We start from the raw sequence: 27,457 nt of genomic DNA, 5'->3' as shown, positions 1-27,457 counted from the left end.
CGATCCTTGAGGGACTCCACTTTCTACAGCCCTCCATTGGGAGAACTGTCCATTTATTCCTACTCTCTGCTTTCTGCTTCTTAACCAATTCCTTATCCACAAGAGGACCTCTCCTCTTATTCCATGACTGCTAAGCTTCCTCAGAAGTCTTTGGTGAGGTACCTTGTCAAAAGCTTTTTGAAAGTCTAAGTACACTATGTCCACTGGATCACCTCTATCTATATGCTTGTTGACACTCTCAAAGAATTTTAATAGGTTACTGAGACAGGACTTTCCCTTGCAGAAGCCATGCTGGCTCTGCTTCAGCAAGGCTTGTTCTTCTATGTGCTTAGTTAATCTAGCTTTAATCATACTTTCTACCAGTTTTCCAGGGGCAGAAGTTAAGCTAACTGGCCTGTAATTTCCGGGATCCCCCCTCGATCACTTTTTGAAGATTGGCGTTGCATTTGCCACTTTCCAGTCCTCAGGCGCAGAGGAGGACCTGAGGGACAAGTTAAATATTTTAGTTAGCAGATCAGCAATTTCACATTTGAGTTCTTTGAGAAGTCTCAGGTGGATGCCATCCGGGCCTGGTGATTTGTCAGTTTTTATATTGTCTATTAAGCCTAGAACTTCCTCTTTCGTTACCACTATTTGTCTCAGTTCCTCAGAATCCCTTCCTGCAAATGTTAGTTCAGGTTCAGGGATCTGCCCTATATCTTCCACTGTGAAGACAGATGCAAAGAATTCATTTAGCTTCTCTGCAATCTCCTTATCGTTCTTTAGTACACGTTTGATTCCCTTATCATCCAAGGGTCCAATCGCCTCCCTAGATGGTCTCCTGCTTTGAATGTATTTATAGAAAATTTTGTTGTTGGTTTTTATGTTCTCAGCAATGTGCTCCTCAAATTCTTTTTTAGCATCCCTTATTGTTTTCTTGCATTTCTTTTGCCAGAGTTTGTGTTCCTTTTTATTTTCTTCATTCAGACAATATTTCCATTTTCTGAAGGAAGACTTTTTGCCTCTAAGAGCTTCCTTGACTTTGCTCGTTAACCTGCTGGCATCTTCTTGGCCCTGGTGGTACCTTTTCTGATCTGTGGTATGCACTCCAGTTGAGCTTCTAATATAGTGTTTTTAAACAACTTCCAAGCATTTTCGAGTGATGTGACCCTCTGGACTTTGTTTTTCAGCTTTCTTTTTACCAATCCCCTCATTTTTGTGAAGTTTCCTCTTTTGAAGTCAAATGTGACTGTGTTGGATTTTCTTGGCAATTGGCCATTTACATGTATGTTTAACTTAATAGCACTATGGTCACTGCTCCCAATCGGTTCGACAACACTTGCATCTTGCACCAGGTCCCGGTCCCCACTGAGCATTAAGTCCAGGGTTGCCGTTCCTCTGGTCGGTTCCATGACCAACTGGTCTAGGGAATAGTCATTTAGAATATCTAGAAATTTTGCTCCTTTGTCATGACTGGAACACGTATGCGGCCAGTCTATGTCTGGGTAGTTGAAGTCACCCATTACTACCACATTTCCTAGTTTGAATGCTTCCTCAATTTCATATCTCATCTCCAGGTCTCCCTGAGCATTTTGATCAGGGGGACAATAGATTGTTCCCAGTATTAAATCCTTCCTGGGGCATGGTATCACCACCCACAACGATTCTGTGGAGGAGTCCGCCTCTTTTGGGGTTTTGAGCTTGCTGGATTCAATGCCTTCTTTCACGTATAGAGTGCCACCGCCACCAGTAGGTCCTTCCCTGTCCTCCCGATATAGTTTATATCCAGGGATAACCGTAACCCACTGGTTTTCTCCATTGCACCAGGTCTCCGTTATGCTCACTATATCAATGCTCTCCTCTAAGACCAAGCACTCCAGTTCTCCCATCTTGGTTCGGAGACTTCTAGTTTTAGCGTACAGGCACTTGTAAGCACTTGTAAGCATCTTTCCTGACCATTGGCAATGCTGGCTGAGGCTGATGGGAGTTGTGGTCCAACAACATCTGGAGGCACACTGGTTGGGAAAGGCTGATCTAGGGTGTTTTTATGGGCAGGGCGGAGGAGAGGCAGGGACAGACGGTGTGGCATCAGTATGCATGCATGTTAACGCTGGACCAGTTATTTAAACCCTTGTCACTCCCCCCCCCGGCCTCTTTGAATTTCTGGCACCCACTCACCCTTCCTCAGATATTATACAAGTTTGACACTGGTTGCTTCAGGACCAAGTAACAATTTTTGGCTTGCCTGCACATTAACCCTGTAAAAATCTCTCTTTTTTAACCTACTCAGTACTGTAGACGTGATGTGAAGTCTGTAGTTGTTGTTGCTGGTGGGTGTAGATAATTAGGTGAATTGATCACATTTGTAGGGAGGTTATCAGGTAAGGGATGAGTCTGGGTTAGTGCTAGGTGTGGGGGAGAAATTCAATTCAGTTCGCATGTAAAGTCAAATCTATCAAATTTGCATTTTCCAAAACAACATGAGAACTGAAATACAGCCATCCTTTAAAATTCGCACTTATCTGAATTTTACGATGCAGTTCAGTATTTACAAAAATGCATATATTTGGGGAAAGTATGCATAAAATGAATCTTAGTGAAAATAACATAAAATGCATTTTAGTAAGAGAAACTGCTTGCAAAAAAGTGTACATTAATCAAAACTGCATACCAAAATGTATTTATTAAAAAAAATTCATTAAAAGGTTCATTAAAATGCTGAAGAATTGCTGCAGAAATATAGAGAACTGAATTTAAGGTTGGAAAAATAGGAAACAGAGACCCAAAGTGACAGATGTTTCCATCTGTAATGAGTACCCTTAGGCGCCTTTGATGGCGATAGGCACTTCCTGAGGCTTGCCACTCAGGGCTGTGGGACTCATAAGGTAGTATCCAGAGCATCTCTGAGGCTGGAGCTGCTGGGTACTTGTGAAGGCTTCCCTACTCACCTGAAAGGGTTGGAGCATAGGGTGAGAGGGAGGATTAACTGCTGGCCCTCCCATTAAGCAGGGACATGTTCACTCAACACAGGCTAAGCCTGTACAGACCAGAATAGCTTTGTGCACTATCACTAATCTCTGCAGAATATGTTAAAATGTGGCTTTTGGTCTACACATTTGCAAGCATTTTCCCCTTTTATTTTTACCTCTGTTCCCAAATATGTTTCTGTGGTCTTTGTACATGGAGCATGCATTGTCTGTTGATTGGTTAAGGCCAAGCTGTGTGGCTTCTTCAGCAAATACCTTGATCTTTCTACCTTCTCTGCAATGGGAGTTCTGATTAAGGATTACAGAATCTGCCATAGTAGCTACAAAGGAGCTTAGTTCTCAGTGCATCCTTTCTATCCACACAGTGGTTTCCAACAGGGACTCCTGTGGTTATAGCAGGGCAGCCTTGAAAAGTGGTTACCCAGGAAAGATTTATTAGATCATTAGGTTTATAGTGACAGATTGCTGTTTGGCTCTGTTTCTGGGGCAACTGCATTTTCTATTTCTATGCAGGTATTAAAACTAGAAGTAGCATCAATGTAGAACTACTAGTTACCTTCCTTTTCAGGCTACTGATTCATATTGTTTGACCTTTATGCGTTCGTTCAGTGCTGACGCAAAGGTGCTTAAGCTCACAAGTCTGTGAATTCATTTCTGAAGATGTTAAAGTTGGGAAAGGCATTGTGTTATGTAATACAAAGACACAACACTTGCACAAACACATACAGAGAGAGAGAGATGTGTGTAATAAGACATCTGTATTGGTACATTTGCAGGAAATGTGGCATTGCTGCACAATCGAAGGAGCATAATGAGAATTAATTTGAAAGGATTTTAGGGAACATAGATTTTTTGGATGCTGTAAATGGTAACAAATGAAACAAAGGAGGTATACAAAGAGGCTATTAGAAAGAGGAGCAAAAAACAGGCTCTGTGGGCAAACTTGTCAATCAGAAATACTATAAGAAAGAGTTTGAAATGTGGGTCAAGAAGCTGAATGCATAAGACCACATGTGATCACTGACATTCCTGGTGACAGAAACGAGGAAAAGCAAGTCTGCAGTGGACAGGCATTAAGATCAAAGGGATCAAGGGGGAACTGGGCTTTTGTGACTCAAATACAAATCAGTGTTCTGCCACCAGTCAGTATAAGGCACACATGTAGCAGCTTCACACATGACATTTTTAAAATGTCCCCATAAAACATTTTATGCTTACCTGCATAAATATATGTATGGGACAAAATTAACTCCATATAAAATAACAATCACCAGGAAGCATGGTTCAGTAAATGTGCACTTGGTAGCATTTAACTTAGACTTTCCTAGAGTATATATTTTGCACTTATTAGCATGAAAACAAAGGAGCTTTTTTTTAAAAAAGTCTGTAAAATCCTGTAGGCTGTAAGCTCTCTCTGGGCCAGGTCTAAGTCCCTATGTTATTATACATTTACATAGGGTGTTATATAGGATTGGCAGGTCAGAAGCATCCCCAAACCCAGAGATTTCAGGGGCGGCCCCAAGTGATGTCACAGGGGCGGGACTGAGTGATGTAATTAACCATGATACATTAAGCATCAACCACAGTTGTTTGGAGTATACAATTCAAACAAAAACATTTCTCTGATTGGAAATTAAGATAGAAATCTTAGTTAAAAGATGGAGCCTTGGTAGGGAACGTTTAATCTAGCCTACTTGCTTTTGGCAAAAAGGGTTTAAGTGCCCTCAGGCCAGCCCATTCACCAGAAGGCCTTGTAGGAAGAAAGGAGCCTAGTGTTGTGGAGATGCTAGATGGGAGCACTCAGGAGTAAAGATGGATGCCCCGGAAGGCTGCAATTCTAAACACACTTACTTAGGGACTAAGGCCCATAGAACTCAACAGGACCTACTTTGAGTAGATATTTTGGATTCTGCTGTTGGTAAAGCTTGACTAGGGATCCTCTGCAAAGATATCCATATCCAAGCAGAGTTGGCAACACCCTTCCTGGAATGCCCTGCCCCTACCTTTTAATATGGCTGCTCCAAACTTTACAGATTTGACCCTTCACTTCAGAACGAGGTCTGAGGAATGAAGATTCTCCACCCTTTTCTGTCTACCTTGTGGGCTGCTATAAACTCACTTTGACTGCCAACCCAATTCCAGTGAGTAATAATTGACAGAGAGAAAACTCACATGGTTTGGTCTACCTACACAGGCAGCAGCTTGGGAACAACAATTGCAGCCACACTTCCAAGTATGTCATAGAATCATAGAATCTTAGAGTTGGAAGGGGCCTACAAGGCTGTTGAGTCCAACCCCCTGCTCAGTGCAGGAATCCACATCAAAGCATACCCAACAGAGGGCTGTCCAGTTGCCTCTTGAAGGCCTCGAGTGCTGGAGAGCCCACCACCTCCCTAGGTAATTGGTTCCATAGTTCTTTATAATATGTAGTTTCACTCCCAAGAGGAGTCATTAGGTGATGATTTGGGTTGAATTATTCAAATAGCACTGAAACCACACAATTCAACTCAGGGCACCAGCACTATGGAAATTCACCCTTTAAAAATATTTTTATTTATTTAGAAAATTTATAGACTACTTAATAAGAAAACTCTCTAAGCAGTATAACAACAACTTGGGAGACCAGGGTTCAAATCTCTACCCAGCCATGAAGCACACTGAGTGACCTTGGGCCAGTCATGGTCTCTCAGCCTAACCTACCACACATGGTTGTTGTGAAGATAAAACTATGTATGCCACCTTGAGCTCCTTGGAGAAAAGGTGGGATATAAATGTAATAAATATAATAACATAACCAGTTGAAACAGCTAAAATCCACAAAACTGTTTAAAAGGTATATAAAAAGTTATCAAGAAAAGAAAACACAGATAAAATTAGTTGAAACCTTTAAAAAATAGACATGGGAACTAAATTATAAATCTAAATCATATGTCTTTGAATTATTGCCTCAGATTCAGTTGTAAATTCATGACAGAACAGCAAGTAAATAGCATCCCTATATTTCCAAATTTCTGGAAACTAGTATGCTTGAATGCCCTTCATTTGGTTTTGCTTACATGCTTTTATCTGCTCAGAGCCTGAACGCGATCCATTTTACACCAAGACTTTCCAGCCAAAAGTCTGCTCTGTGATTTTGGTTAAAAAAGCAGGCAAATAATTACCATTCTTTAGTCTTTAAATCAATAGCTCTGTCACTTTAACGCACAAAAAAAACAGTGAAATAATCTATAAAGCTGACACCTCACAGTGGGATATCTGTGTATTTAAAACATGCCTTTTAAGAAAGAACCCCAAAATTGTTATTGAGAGTATGGGGAGGGCTGAAGAAGGAGAACTGAACAGGGGCAAAGTTCTGGTTCATAGTTCACACTCTTAGCCCCTATGTTATATTTCAAAAACCAACCACCCATATATGTGAAATATCCTCTCCCCATATAATAAGTAAGTAAAAGCTGGTTTTCATACTGCCTTTCAATCCAAGGGCCCCCAAAGCCGGGCTCCTAAATAAATAAACAAACAGAGACAGACAGACACAAAAGAAGAAAAATATAGTCCACAGGATCAGAGTAAGGAGATAAAATACCAGCATCTCAATCCTACCATGGTGGGGGCTTGCAAAGATAAAGAACAACATGTATCTTAGATCATCAGCCAGTATCCATTGGAATAAGGATCTATTATTTTATATCTGAGACAGCATTTTTTTTTTAAATGGTTCTACCTTTCTACAGGCTGAGCTTCTGGGATCCCATCTGAAGTTTCAGGTTGATCTCTTTCACTTCTCCCCAACTGAAAAATTAATTTTATTATCCCAATATTGCTTTTTTTAATAGTGCTAGCTAACAGTATAAAAATTAATGTGCTCAGAAAGGAGGCACAAACAGATGTGCTAATATAGTAAAAATACCTTTGGTGTACACCAAAAATTGTTACTGCTCCAGTAATTAATTTAGCACAGTTAATTTATTTAATTTAATTAATTTAGCACAGCCTCACCAAAGACTTCTGAGGAAGCTTAGCAGTCATGGAATAAGAGGAGAGGTCCTCTTGTGGATAAGGAATTGGTTAAGAAGCAGAAAGCAGAGAGTAGGAATCAACGGACAGTTCTCCCAATGGAGGGCTGTAGAAAGTGGAGTCCCTCAAGGATCGGTATTGGGACCTGTACTTTTCAACTTGTTCATTAATGACCTAGAATTAGGAGTGAGCAGTGAAGAGGCCAAGTTTGCTGATGACACTAAATTGTTCAGGGTTGTTAAAACAAAAAGGGATTGCGAAGAGCTCCAAAAAGACCTCTCCAAACTGAGTGAATGGGCGGAAAAATGGCAAATGCAATTCAATATAAACAAGTGTAAAATTATGCATATTGGAGCAAAAAATCTTCATTTCACATATACGCTCATGGGGTCTGAACTGGCGGTGACCGACCAGGAGAGAGACCTCGGGGTTGTAGTGGACAGCACAATGAAAATGTCCACCCAGTGTCCGGCAGCTGTGAAAAAGGCAAATTCCATGCTAGCAATAATTAGGAAAGGTATTGAAAATAAAACAGCCGATATCATAATGCCATTGTATAAATCTATGGTGCGGCCACATTTGGAATACTGTGTACAGTTCTGGTCGCCTCATCTCAAAAAGGATATTATAGAGTTGGAAAAGGTTCAGAAGAGGGCAACCAGAATTATCAAGGGGATGGAGCGACTCTCTTACGAGGAAAGGTTGCAGCATTTGGGGCTTTTTAGTTTAGAGAAAAGGCGGGTCAGAGGAGACATGATAGAAGTGTATAAAATTATGCATGGCATTGAGAAAGTGGATAGAGAAAAGTTCTTCTCCCTCTCTCATAATACTAGAACTCGTGGACATTCAAAGAAGCTGAATGTTGGAAGATTCAGGACAGACAAAAGGAAGTACTTCTTTACTCAGCGCATAGTTAAACTATGGAATTTGCTCCCACAAGATGCAGTAATGGCCACCAGCTTGGACGGCTTTAAAAGAAGATTAGACAAATTCATGGAGGACAGGGCTATCAATGGCTACTAGCCATGATGGCTGTGCTCTGCCACCCTAGTCAGAGGCAGCATGCTTCTGAAAACCAGTTGCCGGAAGCCTCAGGAGGGGAGAGTGTTCTTGCACTCGGGTCCTGCTTGCGGGCTTCCCCCAGGCACCTGGTTGGCCACTGTGAGAACAGGATGCTGGACTAGATGGGCCACTGGCTTGATCCAGCAGGCTCTTCTTATGTTCTTATGTTCTTATGTTCTTACAGTTTCCACATATTTAAGCATTTAATATCCTATAGCTGCAGTTTAAACTAGGGGAAAAGGATGAAACATAATCAGATATATAAAAAAGAGAATTAAGGAGAATTAAGTGAAACAGAGAATTAACCAAGAAAACCTTGTAAAAACCATGCAATTTTCGAGGAAAAATATTTTCTCTTCCATCACACTTTGCAGCAAATGCTTCACTTCAAACTTAGACATGAATTAAATATGGATGAACATACGGATGGACATTTACCAATGATAGCCAACTGGGCTGTCCATACAATGATAAGGGAAGCTTCTCAGCATATAAATGAATATGCATTCATACAGGGAAGCTGGGAATATAGGAAGCTTCCTTATAACAAATCAGACCACTGGTCCATCTTAGCTCAGGGATAGGAAACATGTGGCCCTCCTGATCTTGTTAAACTATGACTTCCATCATTCCTGACCATTGGGCATGCCTGCTAGGGCTGATGGGAGTTAGAGTTTAATCACATCTGAAGAGTCACAGGCTACCCATCCCTGATGGATTAATGACTGGCAGAGGCTCTCCAAGGTTTCAGACAAGGATCTTTCCTAACCCAATCTGAAGATGCCATGGATTGAACTCTGTTTTGGGTATTTTTATAATATTAAGAAGTTTAGTCCAAAGAATGCTTGTTTGGAAGCGTTATGAAATTAATATGAAGTAGTTCCCAGTTGCCAATTAGGACTGGGGTGTTAAGTATATTTCCTAGCTTTTCACTTATCAGCTTGCATGAGGATTTTTGTATAGACAGAATGTAGCCTTTGAGAGATACTCAAGCACAGTTTAAACACAGTTTTGCACAATAGAGCTTAGAAATGGTGGCTATTTAGAACTGCCTACTGATAGAGCTTTGTCTGAATCATAATGTGCTGATGACTAATTTCAGTAAATATTGGTGTTTATAGGGCAATTTGTAGAAGACTTGAATGTCTAAGGATAGAAAATACTGATAGCTCTCTCCGAGGAGAAGTCACACTCAGAGCAAAATGCTGTTTCAGAGTCATTAGAGTAAATTCGATGAGTCTTTGGACGAAAATAGCTGTGATGTGGGAGATCCCTGATCATCTTTCCTGGCTTTCATATTTTATTCAGGAGAAGGGCTGTAGCTCAGTGGTAAAGCATCTTCTTTGCATGCAGAAGGTCCCAGGTTCAATCCATGGTATCTCCAGGTAGGGCTGGGAACATCCCTGTGTGAAACCCTGAATAACTGCTGCCAGCCAGTGTAGTAGACAATACTGAACTAGATGGACTAATGGCGTGACTTAGTGGAAGGCAGCTTTCTATTATAAACTATCACAAACAGGTCAGATACTGACCCCAATAGCCAGTGCTGAAATTATGTTAGAAAAAGGTGGTAGTGGTGGGGTGTTACCGAAATCCACAAACCCAATCCTTGTGCCTAAGAGAGCCAGGCCTTCTCCTTTCCCTGCTGATTGGGTGACCTGTGCTCATGGATGGCACTTGTTCTCAGCTGCCTGGTCACCTGTTGGGTGAGCTTAGTGTGACATGCTCACCTTCCCACTGCAGGGTCTGGACAGTCCAAGGGTTCTTCAGGTAGTCCTGTTTCTGGAGCTAAGCAGGTGTGAGAATTGTTTAGCAAAGTCCAGTATGCTGCTCCAAGTGACTTGATACATAAGAACATAAGAAGAGCCCTGCTGGATCAGGCCAATGGCCCACCTAGTCCAGCGTCCTGTTCTCACAGTGACCAACCAGATGCCTCTGGGTCTGGGAAGCCTGCAAGCAGGACCTGAGCAAAAAAGCACTCTCCCCTCCTGTGGTTTCCAACAACTGGCATTCAGAAGCATACTGCCTCCGACTCTGAATGTAGAATATATCCATCATGGCTAGTAGCCATTGATCACCTTAACCCTCCAGGAATGTAAAAGAATTCTCTTTTAAAGCCATCCAAGTTGGTGGCCGTCACTACCTCTTGTGGGAGCGAATTCCATAGTTGAACTACGCAGTGAATATATTTTCAGAGGGGTATTACCTCCGACACTGGAAGAAGGGCAAAGCAATGGAGTGATCATTGAGAACCTTACAGCAGATGCAGTCTAGGCCTAGCCAATGGAGATTACAACGAGCCGGCTTGGAGGAACAGGGGGGCATAGTGGTACCTTCGTGCAATGTTGCAGTAGCTTATTTATTTCCATCAGCCATGACAAATAATAATAGAGTCCAGGAGGAGCCTTAGTGTAATGCAAGTGTGCTCTTCCACTATGTCGGGGGTTGCTAAGTTGGCACCTACTAATGCACCCACCAGTGCCTCCTATGGTTGGCAACTACAAAAAGTTCTCATTAAATATCCCCTCAAAAACCCACAATGCACATTTGCTGTTCCTGCTCAATTCCTGTTTGCACTGTCTGTCTCTCTTGTGTTGAAGGATGCCCATATTGCACTGGATGCCAGGACTGGACATGTCACAGACACACCCTCCTTCCACTTTGAACAGAGGAGAGGTGGACAGAGCTTTCTTCTGTGAGCAAGTGCAGTGGTCGCTGATGTAGGTGCCTTTTCCCCATTGATGGGAGGGGCTGATGGAGGTATGCTGCACCATTTTGGGGTCCTGTCTCTTTTTGTACTCTCCTAGATGTGGCAGCCATTTTGTGACTGGCACCCACGGCACTTTCACAACATTCCAAATGTGCCCACTGGCCCCAAAATGCTGGTGACCCCTGCACTACGCCATGTAGCTCCCAGCAGCATGTTTCAAGGTTTGCATTGGAGTGTTTGTTCTGCTGCATTGCAAGACTGCCTCTTGTTGTCTTTCTCTAAATGCTTAAGGAGATGTTATAGGAAACACAGAGTTGTCTCTTTGGCCCCTCTTCCTCATAAGATCTCAGTAAACAGAATTACAGAAAGGGCCTCAAAGGTCATACGCAGGGATGGGACAATGTGCAGTGCAATGATATCACATGGCATCTATTGGGCAAAGAGACATGAAACTCTCTCTTTGGTCTACTTTCTACTGCAGCTGGAGGTTGAGGAAAGAAAGGCAAAGCTCCACAGTAAGCAAGGAGCTACTACCTTCTACTGGCTCAGTGATACAGATCTGGTGAGCAACGCCAAAATGATGCCCTTATCATTTATATATAAAAGCATTTTAAACAGCTGCATAGGCCTATTGGCCCAGAAAAGTCTTTGAGAGAGGCCTGAAAGTCAAAAGTGCAGAATCTCTGCTGGAAGAGGGTTCCACAGCATGGGACTAGTGACACGAAATGCCTGACTTCTAGCTGAGGCATGTACCTATAGCACATGTTGAGTGCACTTAGATCCTTGAGGCTGGCAGAGGGGATGCCCGTTTGAGCTTTGATTGAAACTGAGATAGTGGGGAGGTGTTCAGTGACTTGGAGGGGGTACAATTCTGGGGAATTTTGGGTTTCAGTTTTAAATACTAGATATCTGAGAATGGGCCTTTTTCTCTCTTTTAGTTTGGAAAAAAGCCTTTCCATGCTTGAAGCAGTGGCTTGGCTGCTCTCTGCAAACATGGTCACATTCTGGGATATAATCCCTCTGACAATGATTGTGCGTCATGATGACATAACGTCATGGCCAGTGGCATTCTTGGGGGAGATGGCTACTCCCAAAGAAGAGTCACGTTGTTCTTAAAAGGTCAGTGCACTCAGCCCAAATTCTCAGAATATGGACATCTCCTGAAGATTTTATCTGCTTGTGCTGTTTCTAAGGCTGTGAATATGCTACTGGCCTATAGCAAAGTGTTTCCATTGGCCACACTTGAAGGGGGAACGGGTTGATCTGCAATAAGTTGTGAAATCTCTTTGAAGTGGTATTTTTTTAAAAATGCTCTCAAGCTGTTCCCACCAGGTTTTACAGTAAAAAGGAGCAGGGTTTAACTAGTGTCGTGTGCCCCCATTTTCAGAAAAGAGAGATGGAGATGCACTGGAACCAGCAGAACAGAAAAGGTGTCTCTACCCTAAGTCAGGCAGAAGCAACACAACTGGGGAATACTTTGCACTCTCACCTTATGATCATTGCGAGAAAACACTGAAAATGTGTGGGCAATTTCCAATGAAAACATAAAACCCAGGAAAGGTTTGTTCCTCCAAGTTTTTCATTGAGCAAGCCTCCCATTTCCTTTCACTGGCTCATGATTCCTGTCCCTCACTTCTGTGATTCATATATCGTGCATTTCCAACGTGATCAAAGAACGTTGTATGCATTAACTCAATAACCCTAACAAAACCCTGTAAGGAAGGTGCCATCATTATTATCCCATATCACAGATGGGGAGTGGAGGGTGGGAGGTTGAGGCAGCCAGGTCACCTACTATAGCCACCTACTGTAAAGCTCATGGCCATATTTGAACTGGGAAACTTCAAGCTACATAGTTCATTCTCGGACAGCGTAAGAACATACAAAGAGCCCCGTTGGATCAGGTGAAAGGCTCATATAGTCCCACATCCTGTTCTTACAGTGGCCAACCAGATGCCTATGGGAAGTCTGTAAGCAGAACGTGGGCACAACAGCACTCTTCCCATATGTGATTCCCAGTAACAGGTATACAGACTAAGGCATACTACCTCCAACAGAGGAGGCAGAACATAGTCATCATGGCATTACAATCCGATGTATGTTTATTCAGAGCATACAAGTCCCTCTGTATTCAATGGGGCTTATTCCATAATAGGGATGGGGGAGAAATTCAACTGAGTTCACATTTAAGGCCGAATCCAATTTGCACTTTCCGAAACAATATGAGAACCGAAACACAGCAATCCTTTGAAATGCACACATCCGAATGTTGCAGTGCAGTTCTCCAGCCAAACAACGTTTACAAAAATGTGTGCATTATTGGAAAATATGCACAAATGTGAATATATTCGTGAAAATAATAAACAAAATGTATTGTGTTAGGAGAAATTGCTTGCAAAAATGTGTGCATTAGTCAAAACTGTGTACAAAAATGTGTTCATTAAGAAAAATTCACACTAAAATGCTGAAGAATTTTCATGAGGATTTTTTTTAAAAAAATCCACAAATTGCTGCAGAATTATGGAAAACTGAATATAAAATTGGAAAATTCAGAAACTAAGAGCACTGAAACTGACTGATCCTTCCATCCCTATTCCATAGTAAGTCTGTTTAGGATTGCAGCCCTCATCACTATGTTTTACCTCTCGCCTATCTCTGTTTGGACAATTCTGCTCAAGCTAAGCCCAACTCCAGTTCAGACACCCAAGGCAAAACAAGCACATTAAGTAAGGTATTGATGTCACTACGTCCAGACTGAAAGTAACCCACTCTTGTTCCCACTTTGTCTGCTCAGATGGAGCTAATCTTTTATGCAGTTTAAAGGATGCTTAAGTACACTTATACATTCCTTTGCATTGTGTAAATGAGGAGAATTCATATAAAACTGCAGCACTAAATCCAAAGAAAAATCAGTAACATGCTGTCCATTCATACTAATCACAGCTTTATTACTATCTACGAGTGATGCTCAGTTTCTGAAGTTCAAATATCCAGTATGTGAAGGCTGTGGCAGATATGACCCCCCCAATCTACTAAAATAGTCACTGGTGCAAATTTATGAAACAGATTGTTTAGCACTGTATTGTATTTTGCCTTGAACTAGATCCCATCTTAGCACTATATAATTAAGCTCGTTTGACAGGTGCACTGCAAGAGCCTAATCCGCTGGAAATCTTTCAGTTCAGGATATTCTAAGCACTGTAATGCACCACAGGGTATGCTACATATGAACAGGCTGATGGGTGCCAGGTCCTACACTGCAATTTGAAACTTGTTGGGGTTTAAAAAGAAGGAAAGTAGCTTACTTTGACTCTTGAAGTTAAATAAACCAGATCCCTGCTTCTCCTTTGCCTCCTTTTCTAAAACCTTCATCTTATAAATGCTTGTTAGTTGTGGGATCCATGGAAAAAGAGATACATTTCCAAGTGCTCCCTTCTGTACCCAGCTGGGTTGTCAGCACTAAATATTTATTTGCTTGAGTGATGAGCACTGCACAGATGTCTAAAATCATCTCAGACAAAAGAAAAAGCTTGACAAAGAGTTCACATCAGAGGACTGACTTGTGCATTACTTTGAAGCACTTTATGCACCTGAGGAAGTGGTCTATAGTCCACAAAAGCTTCTGCTACTTTAAATCTGTAGACTTTAATCTTTAAAGACTAAGGGGCTACAAGATTCATTGTTTCTGAAATCATAATATCACAAGTGGGACCTGCAACAAAATGTTGCAGTGTGGAGTGCTCCCTGTTCAGGGTTTCAGCCACTCCACTTCATTCCATCCTCTCCCCAAGTTTTTCTCCCCCTGAACAGTCAGGTCAGAGGAAGGTCTTCAGTAGCCACTGCAAAGATAACAGAGATGGTGCCTTTCTAATATTTAAGGGGAGGGAATTCCACAGGGTAGGTGCCACTCCACTAAAGGTCTGCTTCCTGTTTTGTGCAGAAGGGACCTCCTGATAAGATGGTATCTTCAGGAGGCCCTCACCTTTCTATCCTGCCCTTCCTCTCAAAGGAGCACAGGACAGAAAACAACAAAGCAACAAAACAATACATTTATTTTTTAAAATGAAAACATTTAAAAAAATTAAGAACATCTAAAAACATTTCAAAATAATCGCCTATCTTTGCAGCTAATAATTTGCCCGGAACAGTATCTTTCCGCCAAGTTCCTCCTGAATGTTAATAATGAGGGAGACAGACATATCTCACCAAGGAAGGCGTTCCACACATGGGAAGTTTCCACCGAGAAGACCCGTCATGGAGTGGCACAAACCAGGCAGCGCCACTAACAGGGTCTCCTCTGACAATCAGAGGGCATGAGAAGGTTGCTAGATCTTATTAAACATCATGGAGAGACTGGCATAAACATGGAGGTCAGTCCAACATTGATAAGCATACATCCCTTATCATGGTACGTGAAAAGGCCATGAGTTATGGAAGAAGGAAGAGCCAGACAAAAACTGCCTTAAAAAATTTAAAAGTCAATGAAGCCAATTAATGTCAATGGAATCATTAAGAGAATGGCATCACTAGCAGAGAGATTATAAATGATGAGTGTCAAGCAAGGGAAAAATATGTTTTTGGAGAAAGCGTTGTTCCAAAAGACATAATTTTGAATAGCCATTTCAAATCCCTTGATTTGGATGCTGAATATCTTAGAGTGGATTTACACGGTGACTCTACCGCTGTCACACCATCATTTGAAACTTCCATCATATGTCCAATCTTGATGCCTTTTCATAATGTGCAAGATGTATTTGTCTGGGTTTTTGAGTTACTACATGAGTTGGATGTGTAAACCCAATGTTAATTGTTAATTGTCTAGTTCCTCCTTCTCCTGTCACTCATACAGTTTGCAGGTAGTTCAAACAGTTTTTAAATATAAATGTGATCAGATCTTAATCAATTCATCCTGATTTTTCTTTTAGTTTTCCATATCCGGGGCGAAACAAAATTGTGTAACTGGAACACTAAATAGTAAGGCTGTACATGCCCCCCCACCTGATTCAGGGCCTGATCCAGTGCTTTAAAGAAGTTCCGACCTGACATGGGACAATCCAGGGACAATCCAGCCCAGATCTTGGCCCTGAACCAATTCAGGGGCCTTGCACAGTCTAAATAGGGTGTAAAACCCAGCTGAACATGTGGTCTGGAGGGGGAGAAAGAGACATACACGCAAACAAGCTGCCTGCCTGCCCCCCTTCCCACCAGACCACCCATCCTCCTGACTACCCCAGATCACTCTAGGTGGACCAAATCTAACTCGGGCAATCTGGGTCAGCCTTGGCCTACCTTGGCTGAATTCCAGATCAACCCAAATCCACCTGATTTAGTTTGGGATGCAGGATTTGGACAAAGCCACTGCAGAGCCTTACTAAATACCACCAGATGCTGTCCATTAAAAGTAAATGTACCATTACTCACCATCAAATGCTATTTAATTTAAAATATTTATGCATATCAACCAGCATATACTGTCAAGTAGGGGCTACCAATGCTTTCAAAGTATCTTCTGGAGAACTTGTAGCTCAGTGGTAGAGCATTTGCTTGCATACAGAAGGTCCTAGATCCAATCCCTGCATCTCTAGGTAGTGCCAGGAAATACTCCCTGTCTGGAACCCTGGAGAGCCACCGCCAGTCAGTGTAGACAATATTAAGCTAGATGGACTGTTGGTCTGACTTGGTATAAGGCAGGTTCCTATGTTGCTTCCCATGAGTTCTTTGGGAGCGTGTCTTGGGTATAGGAAGAACACAGGGAGCTGTCTTAAACCTGGTCAGATCATTGGTCCATCTTAGGGATGGAAAGATCTCCTAATGTTGGTTCTCTCAGTTTCTCATTTTTCCAATCTCAAATTCAGTTTTCCACATTTCTGCAGCAATTTGCTTTTTTAAAAAAAAGAAAATCCTCATGAACATTCTTTAGCATTTTAGTGAGAATTTCTCCCAGTAAACACATTTTTGTAGACAGTTTTGACTAATGTCAAGCCATTTCTCATCATATAATTCATTTTTCTATGTTATTTTCACTCATATATTCATTTTTATGCACACTTTCCCCTAACATAATGCATTTTTGTAAACACTGGTTAATTGGTGAACTGCACTACAAAATATGAATAAGTGCAAATTTCAAAGGATGGCTGTGGTTCGGTTCTCCAATTGTTGATGGGGAATTTTGAGGTTCACTGGACCTGGGGTCCTTGAGGAAATTGAAGACACAAGCTTGCAACAAGGTTAGGCCTTTATTGGTTACATATGCATGGTCAGTCTCCCTTAAGTGGACGGAGAGCTGCAACATGGCACTGTTTGCCTGGGACTTTTATACATTCCAGGACAAGGACTTTAGCATATACCAATCAGGATGTTACACATCAGCATTACATAGGCATTACATGAGCATTACATAGGCATTGCATGAGCATTACACTGTTTACATTATGTTCTTAGCCAATTTGGTAACGTTCAGCACTTCACATACCAGTACATTTTCGCTATCAGTTGAGCATTTTAGTTAATGCAATCCTTTCTATGTCTTGGAGAGTACAGGGATGTTCAGTGTTTGTTCAGTGTTATCTTTTAGAGTTCAAGCTGTACCATACATACCAGCACAGTCAGGGAAGACAGCTCCAAAGAGAAAAGGGTTCTGGCTGGCTACTAAACTATTAAAATATTATAAAACTTTATAGCTTTATAAAATAATATATTTTGCTTATTGTTTGTATATAAAGAATTCCCCATCACTGGAAAGTATGAATGTGACAGATTTGGTTTAGAATGCGAACTGAATCAACATTCTCACCCATCCCTAGGACTCCATCCACACTAACTCGCAGCAGCTCTCCAAAGTTTCATATGAGTCTTTCCCAGCTCTACTTAGAGATGCTGGGGATTGAACCGGGGACCTTTTGCATGCAAAGCATGTGACACACTGTTAGCTCACATGAGACACCCTCTTAGTTTACAATAATCTAGAATCCAGAATAACACTGCCTTCTATTAGAACTGAGTGTGTACCCTGAGAACAGGCCCCAGAACAGAGGTTTGTAGAAGACACTCAGTGGTTCTGTGGCAGACACTAATTTGGATAGTATTCCCTGAAGATATCATCCACCAGCACTGTCAACCATTAAAACAGCATGTTGCACATTAGCTGCCAAGTATTGCTAAATATCAGCTGTCAGATATAAAATACTGAAAACCAAATATTGCTGTGTGCCTCACACGGGCATCAAGTATTTGGCAAATATTCTGAGGAGAATTTTGAATGCAAATTCATTTCAGGTTATGCTGGTGAGAGCCTGCAGAAGAGGCAAAACTACAATCAGTGTCTAGGCATCACCTTGCAGCAGACCAAGATGCATATCTGGCCAGTGGAATTTTCCAATCTTGATTATCCCACAAATCACAATGTGGCCTTCCAGGGCCGGCTCCAGGCATGCGGGGACCTTGGACACCAGCCTGCCCTGGGCCCCTCCGCTCCCCTTCTGTGATCCACGGAAGCAGCTGTGGCTCGCCAGACAGGAGCTTCCAAGCAGCCCACCACCTGCCACTTCACCTACCTTTCTCTCCACTGTTTTTTGTGGCTGCGCGCACTGCATGCAGAGGTTTACCATCAATCAAGATGGCGGCTGAGGCTTCCCTAAGGGGCTGAAGGCTCTGCTGCCATCTTGGTTGATGGCAGCAATGCGCACATATAGCACACATGTGTGCCATCAACCAAGAAGCCTGCAGAGGCTTCAGCCTCTTAAGGAAACCTCAGCCACCATCTTGATTGATGGCAAACCGCAAAAAAAGCTGAGAGAAAGGTAGGTGAACTGGGGGGATGGTGGGTGGCTTGGAAGCTCCTGTCCAGTGAGCGGAGGGGTCCCTGTATCTCCAGGGGCCCTTGGGCCGGTGCCCCACTTGGCTACCCTTTAGAACCGGCCCTGTGGCCTTCCTTCATTCCCTCCCATTAGGAGTATTCACATGTTACATTCCATGAGTACAATCTCTGTACTTGAGTACACAAATAGTTGAGCTGCACACCTGCTCAATTATTCACATGCTGCGCTCAACAATTATTATTTATTATTATTTTATTATTTATTACATTTGTATACCGCCCCATAGCCGAAGCTCTCTGGGTGGTTTACAGCAATTAAAAACATTAAAAACAAATATACAAATTTAAAAACACTTTAAAAAAACAATTTGGGGGAGATTCCTGCCTGGCCAGCTCTGCACCTTGAACACAAGCCCATCTGTCCATTCAAGAACATGAAGGATAGTCTGGCAGCAAAGTGGGTCGCTCTCTTCCCTCCACCCTCAAAGGCAGCACTCTTCCTCATCCATTTCAACCAGAGGCTGGTGGTGAGGCTCCCCTTCAGAGCCTTCCTCTGCAGCCACCTCCTGTGGGGCAGCTGCCTGAAGCAGGGTCACTTTGTAGGAGGCTGAAGAGGGGCCAATTCCACAGAGAGAGAGGGAGGCTGTGCAACACCAGGCAGACAAACCGGCTTCCACTGCTGCCATCAACAAGGAAGGAAGCCAGAGGACCAGGGCTGTGTCATAGATGCGGGTAGTGTCAAAAGGGCATTCGTTTGTTATCACAGTGCGGGCATCAGCTGGAAGGGCAGAACTGTTGCAACTGGTAAAGAGATGACGGCCACCGTTGACAACAGTGAGGGAGATGGCAAGTGCCAGCCCCACACAGCAGGCTCCTGAAATCAGGACATTTGTCAGGGAGATAACAACCAGGATCCAAGGCAGGTAACGGTGGGAGAAGCTCCGGAACACCAGGATGGCCAGGACGCCGGCAGCAACACTCAAGAGCCCAGAAGCCACTGCAATGACATTAGCCACGGTGTACTCCGAGGTGATAGTGTGTGCGGGCCGGGCCACATGGCGCAGGAGGGCTCCGTGGATGATGGCCCCCAGCACCAAGGTCGTGGCCCAGGACCACCAGTGAGATGTCGCTGCGAGCTAGCTGCTGGGCTCTGCGGCCCACCTCTGCAGGGAGGGACGGAGGGAGGGAGGGAGGCTAGTGAGGACTGCCGTGCCATGGGAGGCAAGGAAAGCCCGGGGGTGGGGCACCAAGTCCCCAAGAGGAGGAGGGGCTCCCCAGGGCAGCGCTAGAGACCGAGACGCAGAGGGCCGGGACTGAAGAGGCTTGGGAATCCCCCCCGTGGCGGCTGCCCTTCCTCACCCCGTGACCTCTCGGAGCTCAGAGTTGCTCTTCAGGGCCCCGTCCCGAAGTGTACAGTCTCTTACATGTGTACCCAATAGCTGAGCTGTACATATTTGTTCAGGAAAAACATTATTTAGAAAAATGTGTAAACTGCGTCATCACAAATATCTAAGCACAGGAATAATATCAAACAATCATCAATAAAACACAAAATCACTAAAATTTAACAGTGTGTGTGTGTGAGTACACTCTTTCACACAAACGTATGTGTAGAGACAACTTGTACCTGTGTTCAGCATAATGTGTGAACAAGCCTTTTGTGTTGCTTCTGTATAAAGACCCCAGCAGTGGGCTCATCGGGGCTGGTAGGGCAGAAGGCAATGACACATGGAGCTAACTAATTCTAACTAATTCTAGTTTTGTCCCCATCCTCCTACTGAGTTCTACAAGATCAAAACTGAGAATAAGGAGGAGAAAGCTGACAGCCAGGGCTGGCTGTAAGTAAGAAGGCAAGCCAGGTGGGAGCTGGCGGAGGGCAGGCTGCACTTGGTGGGTCTGTGCCCCAGTCACCCTGCTGGACCAGCCTCCACTGATAGAGAGATCCAGGAGATAGAACAGGGGGACTGGGATATTTACAAACCCAATGAAGCCAAAACACCTTTTAAGTGAAGTGAAGATCGGTATTTTCACAGAAATTCACAATAGAGTCACCCAACAGTTAAGTTAAGCAGCAGTGGGGAAGAAAAAAGAACATTGTAGATGTACTGATGCAAGTTAAGTAGGCAAAAAAAAAATGTAATTATGCAAGTGGAATCTGCCCAGGTCTTCAGCCTTTACACCTTTGCTGACACAAAAGGAGTGCCCAGGGGAGCAATCAATATTGCAAGTGGTCAGGTGGATCTCTGTTTTGCATCTCATTTGGAAGGTGACAGCAGAGCATCCTTTACCCTGCTGAGGCACTGCTTTCCTTGGCTGGCCTGAGTTCTTTATAATGATTCTAATAATCCAATATAGGACTGGACTCATTATATTTTAGCAGGGTTGTTGTTAGGGGTGGCTCAGCCTTGTGTCTCTTGCACTATGGCCTGGATCTCCTGACCTGCCTTTAAAAATGCATTTATTGTTGTTGTTGTTGGCTGGGTGCATTCAAAGCACAGTGCTAATGAGATCCCACCTACCCACCACCTTTATTTTCCCAGGCAGCTATACATTTGCATATGCAAATTTAATCCAGATATGTGCCATGGGCCTGCAGCAATATTGGCTTCAATGTTTTTATTGCATTCCTCCAGGATACTGTTCATGAGCTGATGGTTATAAATATTCTGGAAAATGTACTGCCTTCAAGTCGATTCCGGCATATGCCGACCCTATGAATAGGGTTTTCATGAGGCTGAGAAGCAGTGACTGGCCCAAGGTCACCCACTGAGCTTCATGGCTATCTGGGGATTCGAACCCTGGTCTCCCGGGTTGTAGTCCAACACCTTAACCACTACACCACACTGGCTCTCAATTCTGGAAAATAAATCAATACAAATAAATGAATAATAGCAACCACCTTTCCCAAGGTGCAGGGCTCTGAGATCATGCATCTGATTTTTAGGAACTGATGTTGCTTTAAAAACTAGCACCATCTGCCAGAGTGCTTACCTACTTTCTACATGCTCTGCTTGTATATTTGCAAATCACAGCTATTTCAGAATCACCCTCTAGTGATGTTATCTCACAAGGAAACTGATTCTGTAGATTGCTGCTTCTCCCACTCAGGAAGTATGAAACAATAATACTTTCCTCTTTAGTCTAAACAACTGTCTCTAGCTGTCATTTTAACAAGAGCCTTCTCGGTGGTAGCATCCCAGTTTGTGGAGTTCTCCTCTGTCTGTCTGTCCCCCACAATGGCAATTTTTAGATGTTGACTGAAGACATATTAGCTAATCCAGTCTTTTAGGACATAAGCAACTGGTCTAGTGGTCTGGCTTGTGTTAGCTAGGATTTCTGTTTTTAGATATGTACTTTTTAGATATTTTGATTAATGTTTTATGATGCCCGTATTAGGGATGGGGAAGAAATTTAGTTCAGTTCACATTTCAAGCCAAATCTATCAAATTCACACTTTTCAAACAATATGAGATCCAAAACACAGTCATCCTTCAACATACACATTATCCGTATTTTGAAATGCGGTTCTCCAACTAACTAATGTTTATAAAAATGTGTACTTTAAAGGAATGTGTACATAAAAATCAATATATTCATGAAAATAATATATAAAAATGCATTTGGAGATATTGTTTGTAAAACTGTGTTTGTTAGTGAAATGTATTTATTATGAAAAATTCGCATGAAAATGCCAAAGAATTTTCATGAGGATTATCACAAATTGCTGCAGAAATGTGAAGAACTGAATTTAAGACTGGAAACATTAGAAACTGGGAGAACCAAAATTGGCAGACCCTTCCATCCCCACTCTGTATTTTAATGTTGTAGGCCACCCTGGGCTCCTATGGGAGGAAGGATGGTATTGAAACACAATTATTATTAATAACAACAATTCCAAGCCCTTAGAAAGGATGTTTGTATTAAAAGGCTTCCCTATGGATGTGCTACTCAAAGCCAGATGCTCTTATGTCTCCAGGGAAAACAAGGCTGGCTGCATAGTGAACCCTTGGGTTTCAGTTGTATTTGCTTGCGTTGCAATGTGACAAAAGGACTTGATAGTGTTCAGCTTCATCCAGTAGCATAGTGGCAAATTCAGAAGTGCAGGGTCCCTTCACAATAGTCACAGCCAAGCTCCCCCCTTTTGACTGCTGGGTTGAGAATGAGATCCTTATTAATGCCTTTGCTCACAACAACAGATGTCCTTAGGAGCAAATAAACATGAAAGGAGACAATGTTAGCTACTGAAAAGAGTCTTCTCAGTGGCTGACTCACCTCCTTTCACTCTGATTGCCTCCAAAGAACAGGAAAGGACCAGGAAGCATGTTAGAAGACTCTTGCTGATTGGCTCATAAGATGCTGGAGACATAGGAACCCTGCAGCGACCCTGCTCCCAAAAAAGTAAGGCGTCTAAGACTCCCTGAGACCCCAGATGACTACACCTCTGGCTTCATGAATACATATGCTGAACAGACCACAACTCCAAAGCTGCCTCCAAAAATTGACTCAGATATAACACTTGACTGTAGCTGTGTGTGCAGAAGCTTTATATGTGGAAGATACTTTGAAGCTTAGCCGTAATTAGTGATGCAAGTTTTGTGGGTGCAGGTCAGGTGAAAGCAAAAGTACAGCCCAAAATGAAATACTTCAAAGCCAAGGAGCTGGAGGAATTGTAATATTAGCTGTCAATTCCATTGCCTTTTTATTTTGTCCAAAGACTAACTAACTAACTAACTAACTAAATAAATAAGCATCCTCCAAAATGATCACTGTATTGGAATTGTTACAAGGGCTGCACTTGCAGAACAACTGATGCACCTGATTTTGTACCTGGAGAAAATGCAGCTGTACCCACAACCTCAGGTGATGCAGTCATCGTTGCTGTTGTGCTTGCTGTGTGCAGAAAGGCTACACAAGCACTTAATTTCCAATTGGGAAGTGTTATGGTGTCATCAGGAAAGAGCAATGCAACATTATGTGCTCCCCTGCTGTATAGCTCCTTGCATCTAGCTGGATTTTTTTAAGGGACAGAAACAGCAGCTTTTGTTCCCCATCACTACAAAATAGCTCTCACCCCTCATTGCATGTGTGTGGTTCATGGCTGAATCATTGGCACTGAAAAGTCATGGGCAGGAGTATTATGCAGTGGCTTCAAAATGCTAATAGTGAAGAGGTCCCAACTCAGTTTTCCAACTGCTGGTCATCATGTAGGCAAGCGACACCATGCAAGCACAAGAAGGAGGTGTCAGCAGACTTGAGGAAATGCCAAGGTTTTAAAAAGTAGGGGGGGGAATAAAGAAAGAAACCCTAACTGGCAACAAACAAACCCCATAAATTGTCCAATGAGGACTAAGCATGCTCAGTCACCACAGTATGTTGAGTGTCTCTTGGAAGGTGAGTGGGTGAAAAGGAACATGGGGAGGGGGGAAGGGGAACAGCATGGAAAGGAATGGAGTATCCTGGAAGACAATGTGAGAAGTGTATATATTGTGTTGCTTTTTCAGAATATTCTAAGGATAAATAAAATATGTGATTTTATTGTTAAGAATAAGTGGTTAATAAATTGATAGACTGCTTGTAATACATATTCTAAAGAGACTAGAGTTAACATAAGTAGAGAAAAAAGGGGCTTTTTCTTAGAATAGGACATCTGTCTGAAGTTCAAATAAAAGCAGCCAGAACAGACAGTTTGTGGTCAAGTTCCACTTCAAAATAGAAAGGGGATTTACGCTTGACTAATTCAGCTGATGTTTTTAGTCCTTCATTGCTTTGCTTGATGTAAAGGGAGTTTTTATGCTTAATTAATGATGAGGGGAGGGGAGCAATATACCTTATATGGAGAATAATAAATAAGAGTATGGGGTAGCCTAAACTTGAGGAATGGGAGATGTAAACAGGGGAGGAGTTTCATGTGACATGATTAGGCGTCTCGGATAGGTTGTGAACCCTGTAGTACTCTGTCCAATGAGGAGGCAGGGGAGGGAACCATAGCGTCAGGCTAGGGGATAAAAGTTTGTACCGATGTCAGGTTGGGTGTGCCTACCTTCTGGTAGACACCCGGTCTTGCAAGAACGAAATAAAGCTTTGAAACTGCTTCACAATTGTCTTTGTCATGGGTCTTCCACAGGGGACCTTTTTGGGGTCTCTCATAAGGGGTTTTTCCCTTCTGGAAAACCACGTTTCTTACAACAACATGGCAGCCTGCTTGGAATCCTGAACAGGAGCACTCCATATTTTGTGGCAGGTCCCACTTTGTTTAGGTTAGATGCAACAGATTCACTCCTGCAATAGTAGTTTTGATTGCACCAAAGTGCACAGATGGTTCTCATACCAGGTTATCTGAACTACTTCTTGGATTCCTTCTGGATCTGCCAAGGCTTGCCAGCAATTTTCTCAAGTATCTTGCAATTGCCGTACAGTGAACTACAGGGAGAGTGGAGCAGATGATGCACACTAGGTCATGCTCTATGTTACCACCTCTGGCATTAACATATGATGCAGTGATTTCCCATATGTTCTTGCCTGCACAACATAGGACAAGGAACCCCTGGATACAAACAGCTTTCAGCTGATGAAATCTCGAGGGATAAGCACAGAAAAGAGAACCTGTCTCCCAGTGCACAGCAGTCAAGGAGTCTAAGCAAAAGGAAACCATCAGAGAAGCCTCATAATCACTGGAAGAATTTTGCCATGGTGGTATCTATCCATTGTAACAAGAGATATTAGAGGGGAAAACGTTGAGCCCTGTTTGTTGCTGGTTCTTTTGCAGTTCTGTTCATCTGGAGACCACGTCCTGTGATGAAAAGTTGGAAGAGGGGAGTTATGCTTCGCCTGGAGAAGAAACAAGCATGGGGCGGTATGATTACAGCTTCAAATGCAGAAGGTGGAGCAACTTGGTTCTCTATCACCCCAGAGTGTTGAACCCAAACCAGGTTTTTAAGTGGAGTCTGGATGGCCACCTATGGGGGAAGCTGACTGGTAAGGCATGTGGCCTGGAAGTGGGTGTTGCCTGGGGAGAGTCTCAAGGGCCAGACAGAGAGACCTGGGGGCCACATTTGATGTTCCCCACCCCTGACATAAATGTAGTCAAGGAGAACAGGCAGGAGATAGAGTGAGTTTATTATATGGTTACTGCCATATGTCAGTATGTGGAACCTATTTGGACTAGGGTTTTAATGTCAACTTTCACTCAGACTTTCATCTTTCTAAAAAAACATTTCAGAAAAGCCCGTTCAGTCTGTGCATGCAGTAATGTGGATACGAATTTCAAAGAATGGGGCCAAAAATATCAGCACATGCTTACATGGTGTGCATTTCAACCAGAGCAGATAACCTTAAATCTTGCATAAAGCAATGTTAATGTTCTTTTAATCACAGATTCCAAAATCATGAGATAATATTAATTCCTTCCTTTCTCTTTGTTGATATAGCCATAAATAGCCTCTCTTTGAGCTAAACTATTTTTCAGGTTTGAAAGAAAAACAACAACCACAATCTAGCTCTGGCCTTATGTTTGTTGAAGTCTGTTTACATTACCAAATATTGAAGGTAATATAAGGGAACTGGAAAGAGAAAAGTTATGGCACTTTTTACAGCAAAATATCAGAGTTATAAATGCCCTGAAGATGAGATGATGTTTCTAACTCTGAAATATTCTCAGGAAAAGACACGTCTGCTCCTCTCCTTGAATCCCTTGATCAACTACCATGCTGCAAATTGAGGTTGGTCAACAAAGAAATAAAACAACCCAAGATCTAAGAGAAAGCCGGTTCACAGAGTTTCAAATTAGTTTCCTTCCTTCGCTCCCTCCAGAATTCATCAACTGAAAATAAGCAGATTTCAAGGAATGTGCAAAGGTCGTCAAAGACCACAGCAATCACCTGTATTTTTCAAATAACAGTGGAACAACCAGACAGCATTGTGGAGGATGTAAAATGGTTAGCAACCAACCAACACAATTGCAACAGCAGCCAAGAACACAAAAACAAAACTCAGCAAAAAAAGGAAGAAGCTGGGCTACTGCTAACGATGAGAAGAATTTCTCCTGCTCCTTGAGAAAGTTGGTGAAATAGTCCTCAACTCAATTTCTCTGTGTGCAAATAGGGTGGAGAATTTTGAGAAGGGCTATTTGCACTCAGCTGTACTTCTGTGGCAAACCAAGTGAGCATAGTGGGGAAGAGAGAGAGAGAGGTAAATCAGGAAGTTCCTGGTTCAAATTTCACCTTTGCTATAAACTCATTAAGTGACCTTAGACAAGCCACTCCCTCTGAGTGCCAGCTGCTGCCAACTGCAATATGGAGGGCGATGATGAAACGAATGAGACGGAGACTAGAGCGACGTTGGCGGAAGACTCGGAGCGAGTCTGATCGAACACGGGCTAGAGCCTATTTGAAGGCCTACTCCGTGGCAGTACAGGCAGCAAAGAAAGCATTATTTTCTACCACTATTGTGTCTGCAGATAGCCGTCCAGAGGAGCTGTTTCAAGTGGTCAGAGGTCTTTTACATCTTGGCCCCCGTAGGGATAATATAGACCATTCAACAGACCGCTGCCAAGAATTTGCACAGCACTTTGCAGATAAAATCATTCAGATTCGTTCCGACTTGGATGCTATAGTTGATACAGTCTCAGTGGATGTTACTTTGGCTCCTGCCTGTCCAATAATAATGGATTCTTTTCAATTTGTACAGCCTGAGGATGTGGACAGGATCCTTGGAGAGGTGAGAGCCACCACATGTCTTCTAGACCCCTGCCATTCCTGGCTCATTAAAAGTGCCAGAGAGGGACTGGCTGAGTGGGTGAAGGGAGTGATCAATGCCTCCTTACAACAAGGCAGAGTTCCAATGTGCCTAAAGGAGGCAGTTGTAAGGCCTTTGTTGAAAAAGCCCTCC

The 27,457-nt window shown here is 42.8% G+C and overlaps 1 protein-coding gene and 1 pseudogene across 3 annotated transcripts in view; both read right to left on the bottom strand.

The window, feature by feature from the left end:
• KCNAB1 (potassium voltage-gated channel subfamily A regulatory beta subunit 1) overlaps positions 1 to 27,457 on the bottom strand; it is a 276,563-nt gene that overhangs the window by 157,061 nt on the left and 92,045 nt on the right. The window lies entirely within an intron of this gene.
• LOC133388605 (keratinocyte-associated protein 3-like) lies at positions 19,192 to 23,444 on the bottom strand (annotated as a pseudogene).

This window comes from Rhineura floridana, chromosome 7 (assembly GCF_030035675.1).
Source record: "Rhineura floridana isolate rRhiFlo1 chromosome 7, rRhiFlo1.hap2, whole genome shotgun sequence".
Taxonomy (NCBI): Eukaryota; Metazoa; Chordata; class Lepidosauria; order Squamata; family Rhineuridae; genus Rhineura; species Rhineura floridana.
Note: the sequence above shows the minus strand (reverse complement) of the source record. Positions and strands in the feature narration are given on the sequence as shown.